The following is a 17,358-nucleotide window of genomic DNA, read 5'->3' as shown; positions in this document are numbered from 1 at the left end:
GCAGGAGGAAAAAAAAGAAACAGTATTTTATTTTGGTTTGCTTTTGTTTGGGGGTTTTGTTTGTTTGTTTGTTTGTTTTACTCTAATGGAAAATTCAGGCTTTGGGGCTTAACTATACAGGAAATTCTGGCAAAGGAAGATCCTTTCGCTACACCCTACAAATCACAAGGTTTGGGTGACTGCCTACTCCCTCGACATAAAGCTGGCTCCAAGTCTAAAGAGGCTCATATGGTGTCCAGCTGCCTCCCACTTAAGAGTCCAAGCCTTGGCCTTAGCCTTGTCTTCCGTAACCTAGATTCCATCACCTCCACAAAGATCACTGATGGGAACCATATGTTCAGCATTTACATGCACTGAATTCATAATGGAAAATTCTAGTCAGACTTCTGCAATAGATATCTGGATGTCAGTATTGTTAAATTTCTCTGGACATGGAGCAAAGCCATTTGGCAGTCATCTGTCTCCCCACATCTTATAAAAAGTAAAATTAATGTTTTTGTACTTAGGAAACTTCCTTGGCTGTAGATTCTGAAGACTTTTGTAAATATTCTTGCAAGCATGTGATTTCCTCTTTTCTGTTTAGACTAATATATCACTTTCAGAGATGAAACTTAACTCTACATTTCTAAATATATTCTGGTCTTTCCACAAACCAAAGGACATATACTCCAAATGCATGTAGTATATCATTCAGTCGCAAACACCATTATTCTAGCCTAGGCAGATTATCCCTCATTTCGTGATCTATGCCAATTTATAACGTGCTTAGATAAGGTCTTATCTGTTTCTCTGTTTCCTGTGTCTCACGCCAACCATACCAACTATATTATAACAACCTTGATACCTTAGTCCATAAATTATACTCTCTATAAAGTCTGCAAAACTTACTGTAGCAGTGAACATAGAGTAGGAACTCTGTTAAGAGAGTTTTTATTCCAATGGTGGAATCAAATTAATTTTCTTACTCTACTTCCATAAAATGTTGGGGAGGACATTTTAACATAAAATCAAGGTTTGTTGACTAGGGAGAACATATCAGTATTAAAGGATGACGAGAAAATTTTTCTGGGGATATGGAACTGCTTTGTTTCCTCATTATTGTTGTGGTTATACAACTCAATATGTATATTAAAACACTCACCAAAGGGCCAGCTAGGTAGCTCAGTCAGTAAGGGAACTTGCTGCCAACCCTGATGATCTGAGTTTGGTCCCTGGAACACACATGGCAGAAGGAGAGAGTTGACTCTCACAGATTATCTTTTGACACCAAATATGCACACAGAGTATGTTCACACCAAATAAAATAAATTGAAAATATAAACCCCCTCACCAAAAGCAATTTTACTATGTTAGAAGTTTTAGGATAAAATAGTTTTTATGATAAAATAAAATCAAAGAAGTGAATAAATTATAGTTAAATTTAGTTACCTCATTAATCTTAGGATATAAACTAACCTTGGTTTCTTGTCCTGTACGTGTGGTGATATTTTATTTGTGCTTTAATAAAACTTGCCTGCAGACCAGGGGGAAATGGCCAGCCATTTTAAGTAAATAAGAAGTCGGGCAGCACATGCCCTTGATCCTATAACTTAGCAGGCGGGGTCTGTCTGTGTTCAAGATCACACTAGGGAACAATGCCAAGCATGGTGACACACGCCTTTATTCCCAGTACCAATCATAGAGACCTGGAGGAGGTCTGTACTGACAAAAAGTGACAGAGCTGTGTAGGAAGAGGAAGTGATGTAGCTGGGCTAAGAGAGCCAATGAGAGAGCAGAACAAGGTAAAAAAGGTGTGGGTAGACAGGAAGTAACTCATTTGGAAGCTGCAAAATTGGTGAGGTAAGGTTGGCTGGTAGCTTTCCCTATTTCTCTGATCTAAGGCTTTCATCCCTATATTTGGCTTCATGTTTTTTAATAATAAGACCTTTTAAGATTTGTGTTACATGTACAGACAATGATGCTCCTCTCAAATTACCCTAAATCTCTCAACTTAGAGTTATGTTACTAAAATCACCTTATATATAAGGAACACTCTCCACATAAACGTCCATTGAACAATATACTCCTTAGTAGACTGTCTTCTGAATTATGCCAAAATTTATCATCTCCAAGCTGATAAAAAGAAACAGAACTTCAAAAAATGCTATTAGAATGTCAGGGCCTGGGGATAAGAATATCACTTAGTGGATCTTAACATATATGGTGCCATGAGTTCAATCCCTAGTATCACAGGGAAAATGGTAGAACCTATTCAATGGATAGTGATTTTCACTGTATCACAAATGCCAAATAATATAGAAGTTTATTTAAAAATTAAGATGCAGGTAAGAAAATAAAACATGACCATGGGGAGGATTAAGGCATAACATTAAAACTGTGGATCCTTACATAGTTAATAAAGTAGGAACTGAAAATTTGGCTCTGAACATCTCTCAGCCAACGCAACATGATCATGTTTTTTCATGGTCAGTTGTTACATTTATATTGTCCATGAGAAATAAGCATACTGTTTACTCAGAATGAACAAAGATTTTCCTGGCACTTAATTCTGAAATGTGTCATGTGGAAATGTCACACAGAGGACACAGAATAACAAAGTGGATAAAGTCTTCAACAACATCATTACAATGCACTAAACTAGATCTTCAGGATTCTACAAAAACTTCTGTTAAAGCCAATATTCCTGAACCAAACACATTATGATTTAGGCAATTTACTACCTTAAATGTTCCACCATCTACCAGCATCAATATTCTTTGACTCTGTGACTTTATAAGTTTAGTTTTTTCTAACAACTTCATTGATTTCTTCAACATTTTTAATTGTACATCTATAAGTACCTATGTATGCATGCATGTTAGCTATATCTTCAATGACAGAACTTTCTCTTATGCATCTTCATATGTAGCCAACCTCAAGCACAAGTTTAATAACAGATAGCTTATAATCTAATATAATTATTTAATGAATTTTTAAAGGCTTCTTCACAGACCTCATATCACCCTCTAAATAAATAAAAAATGCCCTGCAAACGAGCAATGAAACCTTCTTGACAGATACTAGTATCTGAAATTGCTCAATTCTTAGGTCTTAAGGTGGGGGGAATACAAAAAAATATATTGACTACGTCCTATGCACTAGGATTAGCTCACTTATTTATTAGAACACTTCTGAGTCAGGCATCATAGCCTCTGCTAAGAAACAAGCTTGTGGTTTACAAAGTCAGCCTAGCTAAGCTGCAATTGTAATCACAGTTCCCTTTGCTTTTCTGAGTGGTTCAAGTTAACCACAAGTGGCAAGAAATACTTTAAACACAACTTAGAATAAAAGATAGGTATGAAGCAGCAGGCGACATCTTATTTATATATAGAAATAGGTGGGGAGCAGCAGCTGTCACTGCATCTCATACATGTTGTCCCTTCTTTTCTGGTTAAGTTGTGGTATACCACACATGTCAGCCCAGACCTACTAAGCCTCTTCCTTCAGCTTCTCTGAATTCTGAGATAACATGAGCAGGCGATCTAACACCTCTGAGATGGGCTCTTTCAGCTTCTGTGGCTCAGGGACCAGGTATGTGCTTAGCTCCATAATGAAATGCAACTGATTGTTCTGAAAGACACTCCTACTTGGAAGTTGGAAGCTTGGAGACCGAGGTATTTATAGGGATATTAGTCCTCACATGTTCTAGCAGGTACTCATAAGGTCTAGTTGACCTTGCTGTCCCCTAGCTTGCATCCAGCTTTCCTATTTACCCTGCTGACTAAAGCCTAGGCCCAAATATACAACAAATTTTGTGTTAACTGTTAAACTAACTCCCACCTCTGTGTAAGGTCAGGTCCCTATAACAAGTCTATTGCATCAAAGCACTCCTAAAGGTTGTGCTCCTGTGACTGAACACTAGATGATACACGACTCAATGAATTAAGACTGTTTGCTGAGGGTCACAAGGCTAAGAGGCAGAATTCTAAATCAAAATAGGTGTGTCTGACTTAAAGTCCATACTGTATGTGTGTATGTGTATACATACATACATATATACATATACATATATACATATACATATACATATATATATATATATCCACATAAGTTCTGATGAGAAGCAGTAGTGATTTTCCCAGGAAGATGTTATATGCATTGTATATATGTCAGGCGCCATATGTAACCAGAGGCTTTTCTCTGTCCTGGCCCATCCTGTAGCTGCTTCCCAAATTATCAAACAGGGGCTTCTATTAATTATAAATATTTGGCTGATGGCTTAGGTTTATTACATTTAAATTAACCCATTTCTATTAATCTATGCATTGTCATGTGGCCCATGGCTTATTGGTCCTTTGGCATCTTGTTCCTTGGGCAGCTGGTTAGCATCTCCTCTGACTCCACCCTTCTTCTCCCTGTATCTCCATTTGGCTTTCCTGCCCAGCCTTATTATGCCTGGCTCTAGGCCCAATCAGCTTTTATTATCAACCAATGAGAGCAACATACATTCACAGCATACAAAAAGGTCCTCCCACAGCATTGTATGTATGTATGTGTGTATGTATGTATGCATCCACATAAGTTCTAATGAGAGGCAGTAGTGATTTTTCCAGGAAGATGTTGTATGTATGTATGTATGTATGTATACATGCATGTATGTATGTATGTATTCACATAAGTTCTGATGAGAAGCAGTAGTGATTTTCCCAGGAAGATGTTAAGCATTTGTATCCAATGTTACCAAGCCTATAGCCTGCTTTATTTTCTGCCACAGAATTTATCACAGTTTAACACACAAAATCCAACATACAAAACTATTATATTGTTCTCAGTGCCTGAATACCTGACTAAAACATAAGCCCCATGAGGCACAAGTGTATGCTTATTCTGTACACTGATCCCCAGTGCCTAGGAAAACATTTTACTCCTAACAGATGTTCAATATTTGTTAGTGAATGAGCAGAAATAAATCATGCAGTTAATCACAGAACTTGGAAACACTAAAAGTAGAAACACTGAAAGAATCAAAACTTAATCAAGGACAATTACAAGGAATGTTTTGCCATCTTAAAAAGCTAGTTAGAAAGCATGAGAAGCTTCAAAATTGTCAGTAACCTTCGATCATTGGAATGAAAGCCCAATAACAACACAAAAATGTGTTTTGTGTCTAACCTGCTGCCTGTGATACTTGTAGAATACTGAGATTTTGTGAACTGGCCTAACTTGCAAGTTAGACATTGATGACTCCTGATCCTTATCTCCTTAGAACACAACACTGAAAAGCCAGGGAGCAGCTCAGACCCATAGAATCCTGGCCTGACAGAGCCAGAAGTACATTAAAGATAACCTTTCATATGGTAGGTGAAGACACTGAAGTTTGGAGAAAAGTGAGTTGCCTAAGGTCACACAGCTAGATATGGGTTCCCTGCTACCTAGAAACCAATCTCTACTCTACTGCGACCCTGAGCAAATTACTTAACCTCTCTAAGCAGTAAGAGGAGCGAAATAGTATCTGTTGCAAAGCTGACGTGAGAGTTAACGGGAAACAATGCATGAGAAACAGCACAATGCCTGGTACTATAGAGCATCAAGAAACACTGGTTATCTGTCCCTGCCAGACAAGTTCACAGGCACACACACCACAACCCATCGATACAACTCCTTTTTCCTCCCTTGTTCACACAGACATCTAACTTACACCATCTAAATCAGCACTTACACTTATTTGAAATATTCTTTATGATGACAGTTTCTGAAACCTCTCCAAGAATCAAAGCAACTTCGATAAAAATGCAAACTTCAAAAACAGGGACACTTATTTGCTGAATAAACAGATTCATTGCTGGATTTCTTTAGCTAGCATATTCCTCTGGCACATTTTAAAACTGGAATTGTTTACCAGGGGTGCATTTACTCTCTACCATTTCAGGATGAGGCGCAGTGGCAGAGTTCCAGGCACACCTGCATTCATTTCAAGCCATCTGGAAAGTTTCTGACATCCTCATTTTCCCCAGTGTAAGTTTTCTGGTTCCCATGCTGTTTTCTGCCCTCCAAAAGCTTATAGAAAGGAAAGGAAGTCGCCATAAAGGAGATTCTTCTCTAAAAAAGACTTGAGTAGAACTCCTACTAAACATGGCATTTTGCTAGAACTTTCTGGAATGGACAAAGAAATTGAGAAATAACTGACCATGGGCTTTGCATTTGTGCCCTGTCAGCTGCTTTTTCAAATCTCTTTCTTTGGATGACCTCATCTCCCAATACCTCTTCAACCTAACCCTGTCACAGTTAACTGGAAGATGCTACTACCAACCCGAATGGTTTCCACAACCTGTAAATGATCTATCTGTCCAGAGAGTCACAGTAGCAGCATAGACCTATTGTACAGTGCAAGGGAAAAATTGAACTCATGTTTCCAACTACAGTCATGCATTGCTCAATGTCAGATTTACATGCTGAGCTGCTGGGGAGATGGCTCAATGGGTAAAAGCACTAGCTCTGCAAGCTTGAGGACCTAAGTAGGAATATCCAGCATGCATTGTATATGGTGATATTTTATTTGTACTGAAATGTGATTTTACTTGTATGTTAATAAATAAAGTTGCCTGGGGGTCAGAGCTAATAGCAAGCCATAGCAGAACCTGGGCGGTGGTGGTGCACGCCTTTAATCTCAGCACTTGGGAGGCAGAGCTAAGCAGATCTCTGTGTGTTCAAGGATACAGCCAGCATGGAGACACACGCCTTTAATCTCAATACCAACCATAGAAGACCTGGAGGTCTGTACAGACAGGCAGTGATGAGGAGGTCATGTGGTTGGGTTTACAACCAATGAGAAGGCAGAACAGAAAGTCTACATAAAGACAGATACACAGGAAGTAGTTCTCTGGCTGAGGAGGACAGCAGCAGCAGTGAAGGGTAAGGTTTTTAGCTCTTAGCTATTGCTCTGACCTCTTGGGCTTTTAACTCTGCATTTGGCTCTGTGTTTCTTATTTAACAAGACGGTTACATCTACATTTGTACATGCCTATAACCCCAGTGTTCAGAAGCAGAGACTAGGGGTTCATGGAGCTCACTTGCCAGCCAGCCAGCCTAGCCAAAACAGTAAGTTATAGAGGAAGATACTTGGCATCTTTCTCTGACCTCTGCATGTACATGTATGGGTACACACACACACACACACACACACACACACACACACACACACACTACCACCACCATCACCACCACCAGCAAACAACGTATGCACACAATAAAAAATTTATCCAGCCTGAGAAATACATCACTGGACCTACTTGTTGTACAATTATAAAATATACTTACATAAACAAGATAGCTACAATGTTACTGGAAATCTTGTAGAACCACCATCATGTACAATTTGTCATTCACTGAAAAATCATTATTCAGTGGATTGCCAATTTCCAGTTACCACTATTTGCCTTATTAAAAGGCTATCTGTCTTTCACTTTTTCAATTCTATCAGACACAGTGCATCTCAACACATATATTCATTCCTAGGATCTTGCATTAAGTAAAACCTAAGATTCTGAGCAAGCACTGCTATACTCTAGAGATAGAGGGAAAGGAAAAAGGAGAGACAAGCTCAATTTCTGGCCTATTCTCAGAGCCATCTACATACTCCCAATATGGAACACCATGGGATCACTATGACGTTTCCCATATGTCTCTTTGAACTTGATATTTGTTATATGGAATACTTCTAAGAGGGCCAAGGGCAGGTAATGAAATCATCCAACTATATTCTACCCATGGCAATTTCATAAGCAGAGTTTCAATAGTTCTTCTCTGTGTAATACAATTTTGAGTATGTATTTGTGTGTGTTCTGGTGTGTGCACAGACGTATGTACATGCCTCTGTGTGCCTGTGCATGTGGAGTCCAGAGATTGACACTGTCTTCTACAATCATTCTCTACCTATGTTTTGAGATAGAGTTTCTCACTGACCCCAGAGCTCACTGATTCAGCGTTGTTACCTGACTAATGAACTCTGAAGACACAGCTACTGCCATCCCCTAACCCCATACCCTGACTGCAGTGCTAAAGTTACATACAGGCACCACCACATCCATCTTTTACATGGTGCTGGGAATCCAAACTCAAGTACTCCTGCTTATACTATAAGAAATTTATTACCTGAATCCTCTACCCAGGCCCCAGATATTTCTATTCACATGACTCCCCCTCCAAAAAAAATATAAAGTAGATACTTTTGATCATAAGTAAGACTTAGAGATTTGGAGTACTGAAAGATTGGGTTGGAACTCAAGCTTTGCCACTGACAACTTAGATATCTACCACTAAGAAAATAATTAAATCTCCTTGAATTTCTATTTTTTCATCTGTAGCATGGAAATCATCATTGAGAAGCCCAAGCAGATGCCATAACAGGCTGCTCAGTCTTCTCTCTGAGATCAGGCCTCAATTTCAGTTTCCTGAGACTGGACAGGCAGTTTCTGAGGAAGAACCACAAACAAAGGGCAATTAATCACTGGTGACCCTGACAACAGGGACAAGGACGATAGGATGCTCCAAGCCTGGGCCACTGAACCAGCCTCCACAGTCAGTACATGCTGTGCCAGCCAGTATCCACAGTAGCTCCACAAAGTACTCCAGCCAGTATCCACAAAGCCAGGGACTTGTCCTGGCCTGACCCTAAATGGAAAGCTATACACTGGCTAGCCTCTAACTAGCCCTGGCCAATTAGAATGTACTGATATGATTGCCACTTGCTTGAGCCAATCATTTCTAAAGTAACCTAACTGCCTTGGACACTCTCCCTAGTTAGGCTTAAAAAGACCCTCATTTCCCTCTCAGGGTCTTCACCATCTTTCCTTTGTATGGAATGGCAGGCCCCAGCATGCTGGAATAATAAACACTCTTGTTGACTGCATATGTGGATGGTGGTCTTTTGTGGGATTTCTACAGGACCCTAACAATCACAGTACTATTTCACTGGACTATTGTATTAAATGACACAAAATATGTATTGTAATGTTTGGCACCTTCATGATAATTCAGCATAGCTAATGATATTATGTCTGTTCCAATGTATTTTTATTTTCTTTTTAGAGGCATTCAGATGTTCTCATTAGGATGCATAGGTAGTAACATGGAGCCAAAAACAGACTATATTCCAAATGTAATGAATCAGCTGAATCAGATGAGATGCATCAGCTACCTCATGCACAGGATACTACTTCCTCTTTGCTAAATCATATTGTGAATGTCAAAAGTTGCTTTCATTTCCTTACCTATTAATTTACATGATAAATATTTTAAAATGGACTTTTACTGGTTAAAAAATGTCTAAACTATTTCACATATCCTCTTACCCTTGTACAAATGGGGAATACAAATCTAGGGTAACCTGTAGCCTGCCTATACTCTTAGGGAAAGGTGAAGCTAAACATCTATTCTATTCTATTCTAGTCACTGTTTTTTCTAAATGCATTTTATTATTAAATATCTACTATAAAGACTAACAGCACTGCTACCAGGAATGCCATCCTTGAGAACAGGTGAGTAGAAAATAACAGAGCTCTGTTCTTTCTTAAAAAGTAACTATTGAGTTTGTGTTTAAAAATCTGCCAGAATCAACTCTTGAAGAAATGTTCAGGGAAAGGGAATATTGTTATTGTTGAGTGTTTTGTGGGTTTTGTTTTGTTAGAGACAGGGTAACATTATGTAGTCTAGACTGTTATCAAACTTGAAGCAATCCTCCTACCTGGGCCTCCTGAGTATTAAGATTACAAGCATGGGACACTATATCCAGGTTGAAGAACTCTGAAATTAAAACACAAACACCCAACAATAACAGAGGAAGACTTGAGGAACAAATTGGCTCCTGGTAGGAGAGCACAATGGTGTTTTCCGTTGCTCACCTGCTACACCCTGCCTATTAGAGAAGTTTTTTATTAAAGCCCTATTTCCCATGTGTAGCTTCTTTCCTAACTTCTTTCTTCCAAGGATTCTTAGTTTGTCGGTAATTCCAAGTATTTTCCTTGTCACAGATTATTACAGATAGTACTTGTGTTCTTATATACTTTTATATCAGAGACTGTAATAAAACTGGCAACTCGGCGTTGGAAAAAATAAAAGGTAGTTTTTTATTTGTTTAATTTTTTACATACAATGTATTTTGATCATATTCTTTGCCCTCCCCAACTACTCTCAGGGTTTCCCCACCTCCCCACCCACCCAACTTTATGATCTATCTCCCCTCTATCTCTCAAATAAATAAATAAATAAGCAAATAAATAAATAAATAAATAAAGCCAAAGTAAAATGAACAAAAAGAGAAATTATCAAAACAAAAAAAGAAGCAAACAAAAAATATGGAGTCCATTTTATTCTTGCCAACTACTCCTTGGCATGGGGCCTGCCCCAGAATATGATTGATACATTCAGTAACATTCCATTGGGGGGAAAAAAAACAACTTGTTTTTCCCCTTCCAGCATGCATCAATCTCAAATAGCCTCTTGGTTGGGAGTAATACTTGTGTCTACTTCTCCTTCTCTATCCTGAGATATTTTTTTTGTCTGGTTAAATCTATTCAGGTCTTGTGCATGCTGTCATGGTTTCTCTGAGTTCATATGTATATCAGCCCTGTTATGTATGGAAAATGCTGTTTCCTTAGATTTAACTACAACCTCTGGCTCTTATAATCTTTCCACCTCCTGTCCACATAGATCCCTGGGTTTTGAGGGTATGGTTTGATTAAGATGTCCCATCTAGGGCTGAGTACTCCAAAGTCTCTCAGTCTCTGGACACTGTCCAGTTGTGGATTTCTTTGTTAATTACCATCTACTATGAAAAGAACCTTCTTTGATGAGGGTTGAGCGATCTATGCGTATGTCAATCTGTCATTAGGAGTCATTTTATTGCCATGTTCATTTAGTAGTAGTAGCAGCAGCAGCAGGAGGAGGAGAAGGAGAAAGAGAAGAAAGAAAAAGAGAAAAGAAGAAGGGGATAAAAGAGAAGGAGATGGAGGAAGAAGGGGGAGAAGAGGAAGGAGAGGAAGAGAAGGAGGAGGAGGTGGTTTCCCCCTAGATGCAAGTTCTTGGCCACTTTAGCAGTGTAAGGTATGGATTCCATCTTATGGGGTAGGCCTTAAATTCAATCAAAAAGTGGTTGGTTGTTCCCACAATATTTGTGCTACTGTTGTATCAGTATATCTATCTTGTATGCAGTTCTCTTTTGTAGGTCACAGAGTTTGTAGTTGAGTGATAGTGATGATTACTTTTCTCCTCTGGTACAATGCAAAGTACCCTCAAGTACCATGAATACTAGTCAGTAGGGATGAAGCTTTTGGTAGCACAACAGCTGAATTTCCACTGTAAATCTAGCTGGCTACCTGTGGTTGGTTAGGTCATGAAGCCTAGAGAACCTAAACCAGTAAAATTCTAACTGCATTCTAAATATTTACCCTTATACCTACAGGTAAGTATAGCTCTCGCCCCTCATCAAAGAAGCTTCTTTTGCAGAATATGGAAAACACAGAAATTCTCAACCAGTCAAAATGCAGAGAAAAACTGACCATGAGGTGTCCAACTTCTAACACCTATATACATCTTCAACACAACCCCTACACCTATGGCTCAGGAAACATCACAGAAGAGAGGGTGAGAAAAGTGTAAGAACCAAATGGCCATGACATCTGCTGTGATATAATATCTTCTAAATATGAAAAGGAAGGTATACATATAAAGTCTCACTAATATGGTCATTTAAACATCAGTTAACATTCCAGTGTGGATAGGGGAAATCTCACAAGGCCCCACCCTTAGATGAAGAGCTAGAGACAAGGGATGGCTGCTGAGAGGGAAAGCCAGGCTTCCATAGACAAATCCCTTGATAGATGACCTAATTCCAAGTGGTCAGCTCTAAACAAATACGCATATAAGCAATACTAACTGGATTCAGCAAGTCGTATGTATAACAATAATTAAAGAAGAGGTCATGAATTTTTGAGGGAGTGGGAATAGATATGGAAGGAGTTAGCGGAGAGAGGGGGAGGGGTAAAAATGATACAAAGACAGGAATCATGTTTGAAATCCTGAGACAAAATTTAAAAGGAGGGCTGGAGAGAGGGCTCAGTAATTAAAAGCACTTTTTGCCCTTGTAGCGGACCTAGGTTCAGTTCCCAACATCTACATAGTAGCCGACAACCATCTGAAACGCCAGAGCCAGAGCTCTGACTCCCTCTTCTGGTTTCCACAGGCATTGCATGCACATAGTGAATAGACATACATGCAAGCACAACACCCATATCCATGAAATTTAAAAATAAGTTTTTAATTTTTATTTTTTAATTAAAAATATACTCCTTAATATATGTAAAATGAAAAGACATTATTGATAGAAGACATACCATATAATAAATGCTAAAAAGAATCATGTGGGAAGAAATGATTGCACAGTAGATATCAACCCAAATACCATATGAAAATGTAAAGAACAGTAGCAAATTTATTTAGAAAGAAGAATATAGAAATTGTTAAAATTGCAAAATTCTTTCTTATTTCTTTTTTGTTGTGTTTTGTTTTGTTTTGCTTTTCGAGACAGGGTTTCTCTGTATAGCCCTGGCTGTCCTGGAACTAGCTCTGTAGACCAGGCTGGCCTCAAACTCACTGAGATCTACCTGCCTCTGCCTCCCAAGTGCTGGGATTAAAGGCGTGCGCCCCCTGCACCCCCGCCCTGCAGAGACTGGCCTTTTTTAATTATGGTGGTTTGTTCCAGGACAGGTTCCAAAGCTATAGAGAAACCCTGTCTCAAAGAAAAACTAAAAAAAAAAAAAAAAAAAAAAGGCCAATCTCACAGAAGTTGAGAGTATAAGGTTGACTACAAGAGGTCAGGTTTTTGAAGAAGTTAATCAATAAAGACAAAGTTATAGTGAGGTAGGAGGGAGAATATCTGGTATACTATTGCGTTGCTATTGGCAACAATAATGTACTATAAATTTTAACAAGCTAGGATTTTAAATTTTACATCATTAAGAAATAATAAATGTTTGAGCCAATTAAAGCATGTTTAAACCGATTAAAGCATGACACAGTTTAAGCATGTATTAAATCATGTTGCCCTGTTAACAAGCATATTTCAATGCTTTGTGTATAACGTCAAAATAAGAGGAAATAGTGGGGGGCTATATGCACAGCTCAGTGTAATGTCCTCACACAGTATGAATGAAGCCCAGCTCAATTTCCAGTACTGCAAAGAAAATTTAAAGTAAAATAAGTCAACCTTCCATTAGTAAAGGCTTTTCACTTTCCTAAGAATACTCACATAGATGATAAACTTGCCTCTTTGCACTATGAAATAGGCATGAAGGCACTATTTGTATTTTGTATATGAAGAAAAATATAGGTACAATGGAAGGAAGAAGGGAGAGAGAGAGAGAGAGAGAGAGAGAGAGAGAGAGAGAGAGAGAGAGAGAGAGAGAGAGGAGAGGAGAGGAGGGAGGGAGGAGAGGAGAGGAGGGGAGGGGAGGGGAGGGGAGGGGAGGGGAAGGAAGGAAAGTAACTTGGCTAAATGTACATGCAGATTGAAATTTTCTAATTCTCTGACCAAAATTTTTATTTGACTCAACTTCCAATGATGCAAATTCTGATTCAAATACGGTCAAAGCAAGGACAGGGGACTGGAGACATGACTCAGCACTTGTGCTTCCAGAGGACCCTAGTTCACTTCTCAGCTCCCATATCAGGCAGCTTACAACTGTGAGCTGTAATTCCAGGTTCAAGGAGTCCAACATCCTCTTATGGCCTTGGCAATCAACTCTTGTACACATGACACACACTCACACAGACACATATACACATAAATAACAATAAAGATAAGCACAAACAATATCGCAACTTAAGAACCAAAGAAAGGTCTAGAGCTATATAGTTCAGTTCATTGAGTGATTGCCTAGGATACAATAAGCCCTGAGTTCAGTTTCCACCATCACATGAACTGATGTGGCAGTACACAACTATAATCCTATCATTCAGAAATGGGGATACAAGGATTAGAAATTCAAGATCATCTTTGGCTACATAGAGAATTCAAGACCAGCCCAGGATACTTGAGATACTACTGAAGAGAGAGAGAGGGAGAGTAGAGGGAGAGAGAGAGGGAAGAAAGAGCAGAGAGAAAAAGGAAAACAGGAGAGATTAAAAGAGGAGAGAGAAGCCGGGCGGTGGTGGCGCACGCCTTTAATCCCAGCACAAGGGAGGCAGAGGCAGGTGGATCTCTGTGAGTTCGAGGCCAGCCTGGGCTACCAAGTGAGCTCCAGGAAAGGCACAAAGCTACGCAGAGAAACCCTGTCTCGAAAAAACCTAAATAAATAAATATAAAAAGAGGAGAGAGAGAACGTCACAATAAAATCCATCTCTTTGTATACTAACCCCCCCAATGTAACAGTGTGCTAAGAATATAGATCATGCAGAAAAAATTTAAGATCTATAATGAGAAAACCATGCTACCCCACAACATTGCTCACTACTCTACCAAAAGCCTTTGTTTATGGGATGAACAAGCTCAAAACCGTGAAAGATATGTGAAACAATGGAAACTGGGTGCCTTAGTCTGTTTTTAGTTGTTAAAAAAACACCCGAGGCCAGGTAAATGATAAAGAATAGGAATATATTTGGCCTACACTTCTGGTAGTTTAGAAATCCCAAGGTTATGATGTCAGAATCTGATCAGCAATTGCTGAGAGCATCCCTGCTGCATACTAGCATGGCTTGATATCAGCGGTGAGACAGAGCAAACAAGTTACCTCAAGCCTCTCTGCTTCTTTGTAGAAAATTACAAATGCCCCACCTTCAGGAATTCATCTGAACCTAGCTACCTCCAAAGTCCCACCTCCAAATACAATTAATGAATGATTTGGGGTATGAAGTTTCAATACATGAACTTTTCAAACCATAAGCTCTGAGATAAAATTTCTTCCATCCAAATGAAGTACCAGAAATCTACCACAGGAGCCAAGCATGGGAGCTGCAAACTGGAAGTAACTGAATAGAAATTCTATTGCCTTAAGCTTCAGATCGTTTTTCTTATTTGGCTCCTATAATGCTTTTAGTTTGTACTGCTTAATACTTATGTGGTTGGCTGATGTTACAGTTGTTGATAGAAGAAATTAGAAGACATACAAGAAAAGTGGCCTTCAAAACTCTGCCCTGAGCTGGAGAGATGGCTCGGTGGTTAAGAGTACTGGCAGTTCTTACAGAGGTCTTGAGTGCAATTCCCAGCACCCACATGGTGACTCACAACCATCTATAACTAGTCCCATGGGATCCGATGCCCTCTTCTGATATGCAGACAAAATACCCATATACATAAACAAATAAATCCTTTTTTTTAAATCTGTCCTTAAAAACTCTAGTAGTCAAGATAGAGAAAATATGTATTTGGAGTCTTAAAACAATGGAAGACATCACAAAAGAGCTCAGTGGTGGTGGCATACACCTTTAGTTTCAGCACGCGGGAAGCAGAGGCAGGCAGATCTCTGTGAGTTCAAGGCCAGCCTGGTCTACAGAGTGAGTTTCAAAACAGCCATAGCTACACACAAAACCCTGTCTTGAAATTAAAAAAGGTATAATTGAGCCATTGAGATGACTCTGTGGGCAAACACACTTGTTGCCAAGCATGAGAAGACCTGAGTTTACCTGGAACCCAATGGTAGAAGCAGAAAACCAATTCAGGCAACTTGTCCTCTGACCCCTAGAAATGAGCACCCACATACATACACACATAAATTAAAATGCAATAAAAATTTTAAAGAGGCTAGGATAAAGGAAATTCATTTAATCATGGAAATTACCCTAGGAAGTAGAAGCTGGTATCATTTCCACTTTACAGGTAGGTAAACAAAATCAGAAAGCATCGTGTCAAGGAAACAGGTAGCTAGGTGAGCTCCAGGAGTTGAAACAAGATCTGTCTGCATTCAAGAGGACTACATTAACTAGAGAATGCTTTCCACAGGAACTAGAACTTGAGCCAGGCTTTCAAAGACAGGAAAACCCAACATTTGAAGAATTTTGATCAGATTTTGATATGATAAACATCAAAAATATACAGATGTGTCACTGCACTCTGTTCTGTTTTTTTGAGACAGGATCTCACCTTGGTTGGCCTAGAACTCACTCTATAGACCAGACTGGTATCAAACTCACAGAGATCTACCTGCCTCTGCCTACCATATGCAGGAATTAATGTTGTATATCACCATGCCCAGCAAGATTTATTTTTATGTATTTATATGTTTACGAGTGTTTTGTCTGTCTGTATGTGAGTACACCATGAGCACTCAGTGCCCACAAAGACCAGAAGAAGACATTGGATCCCTTGTAACTAGTTACAGACAGTATGAGCTGCCACGTGGGTGCTGGGAACTGAACTCCAATCCTCTGGAAAAGTAACAAGTGCTCTTACCAATGACCTAACTTCCCCACCCCATTGTTGCACTCTTGAGCTCACTACAGCTGTGTTCACCTGCACAAGACCTGCTCAAGATTGGGCTCACCAACATTCAACATGGATGGGGAGAGACTCATAGGTTCCACCCTCCACAAGGGACTATTGACAGTCACTAGTTGCTAAGGGAAGAGGAGTCTTTCTCTCCAATGGCATAGCATCTGGTAAATTGCGCACACTCCAATACATAACCCCACACTCATGTTCATGCAATCAATTCTAATTAAATTCATTGAGTCACCAAAAAAGAAAAAAATGTAGGCAGGGGAAGAAGATTTTGATAGGCAAAGGAGGGGGAGGAAAGGGGAGAATGGGCAGTGAAAATGACTAAAACAAATTTATATACATGTATGGAATTGTCAAAAAAGTTTTTTTAAAAAAACAATGCACAGAATGACATAATGAAAGCAATATCTTAAAATTTTGAAATTTGTCTTCAACAGCTTGTGTGGGACTGTGCTCAGCCCACATGTGTCCCAAGCAAGGACTCTGGAAGTAAACAACTGCTGTCTGGTAAGTGTCTTCCCCAGGCTTGCATCCAAGTCTCCACTGCAGCAGGCTGCTCAGATTTGGAATCTCTGACTGCAGCAACACATGCTTCAAGTGCACATGTACTGGCCACTATACCAGACAATGTCCTACTGTTGACAGAGGCCAGGGTCATTGCATGATGAGAAGCCATGGCAGAGGTTTCCCTCATCACTTCTAGGCATCCACTATCACTGTGTTGAATCTGGGTATATTGCCAAGGATTGTGATTGTCAGAAGACTGCCAATTATTCTCATTTGACTTTCTGTTCCTGCGACAGAACACTGCAACTTGGGAAGGAAAGGGTTTATTTCTGCTTACACATTCAGGTCCCAGTCCATCACTGAAGAAAGTCAGAGCAAGAACT

The sequence above is a fragment of the Peromyscus leucopus genome, chromosome X (assembly GCF_004664715.2).
Source record: "Peromyscus leucopus breed LL Stock chromosome X, UCI_PerLeu_2.1, whole genome shotgun sequence".
NCBI classification, from domain to species: Eukaryota; Metazoa; Chordata; class Mammalia; order Rodentia; family Cricetidae; genus Peromyscus; species Peromyscus leucopus.
This window is presented reverse-complemented; position numbering follows the sequence as displayed.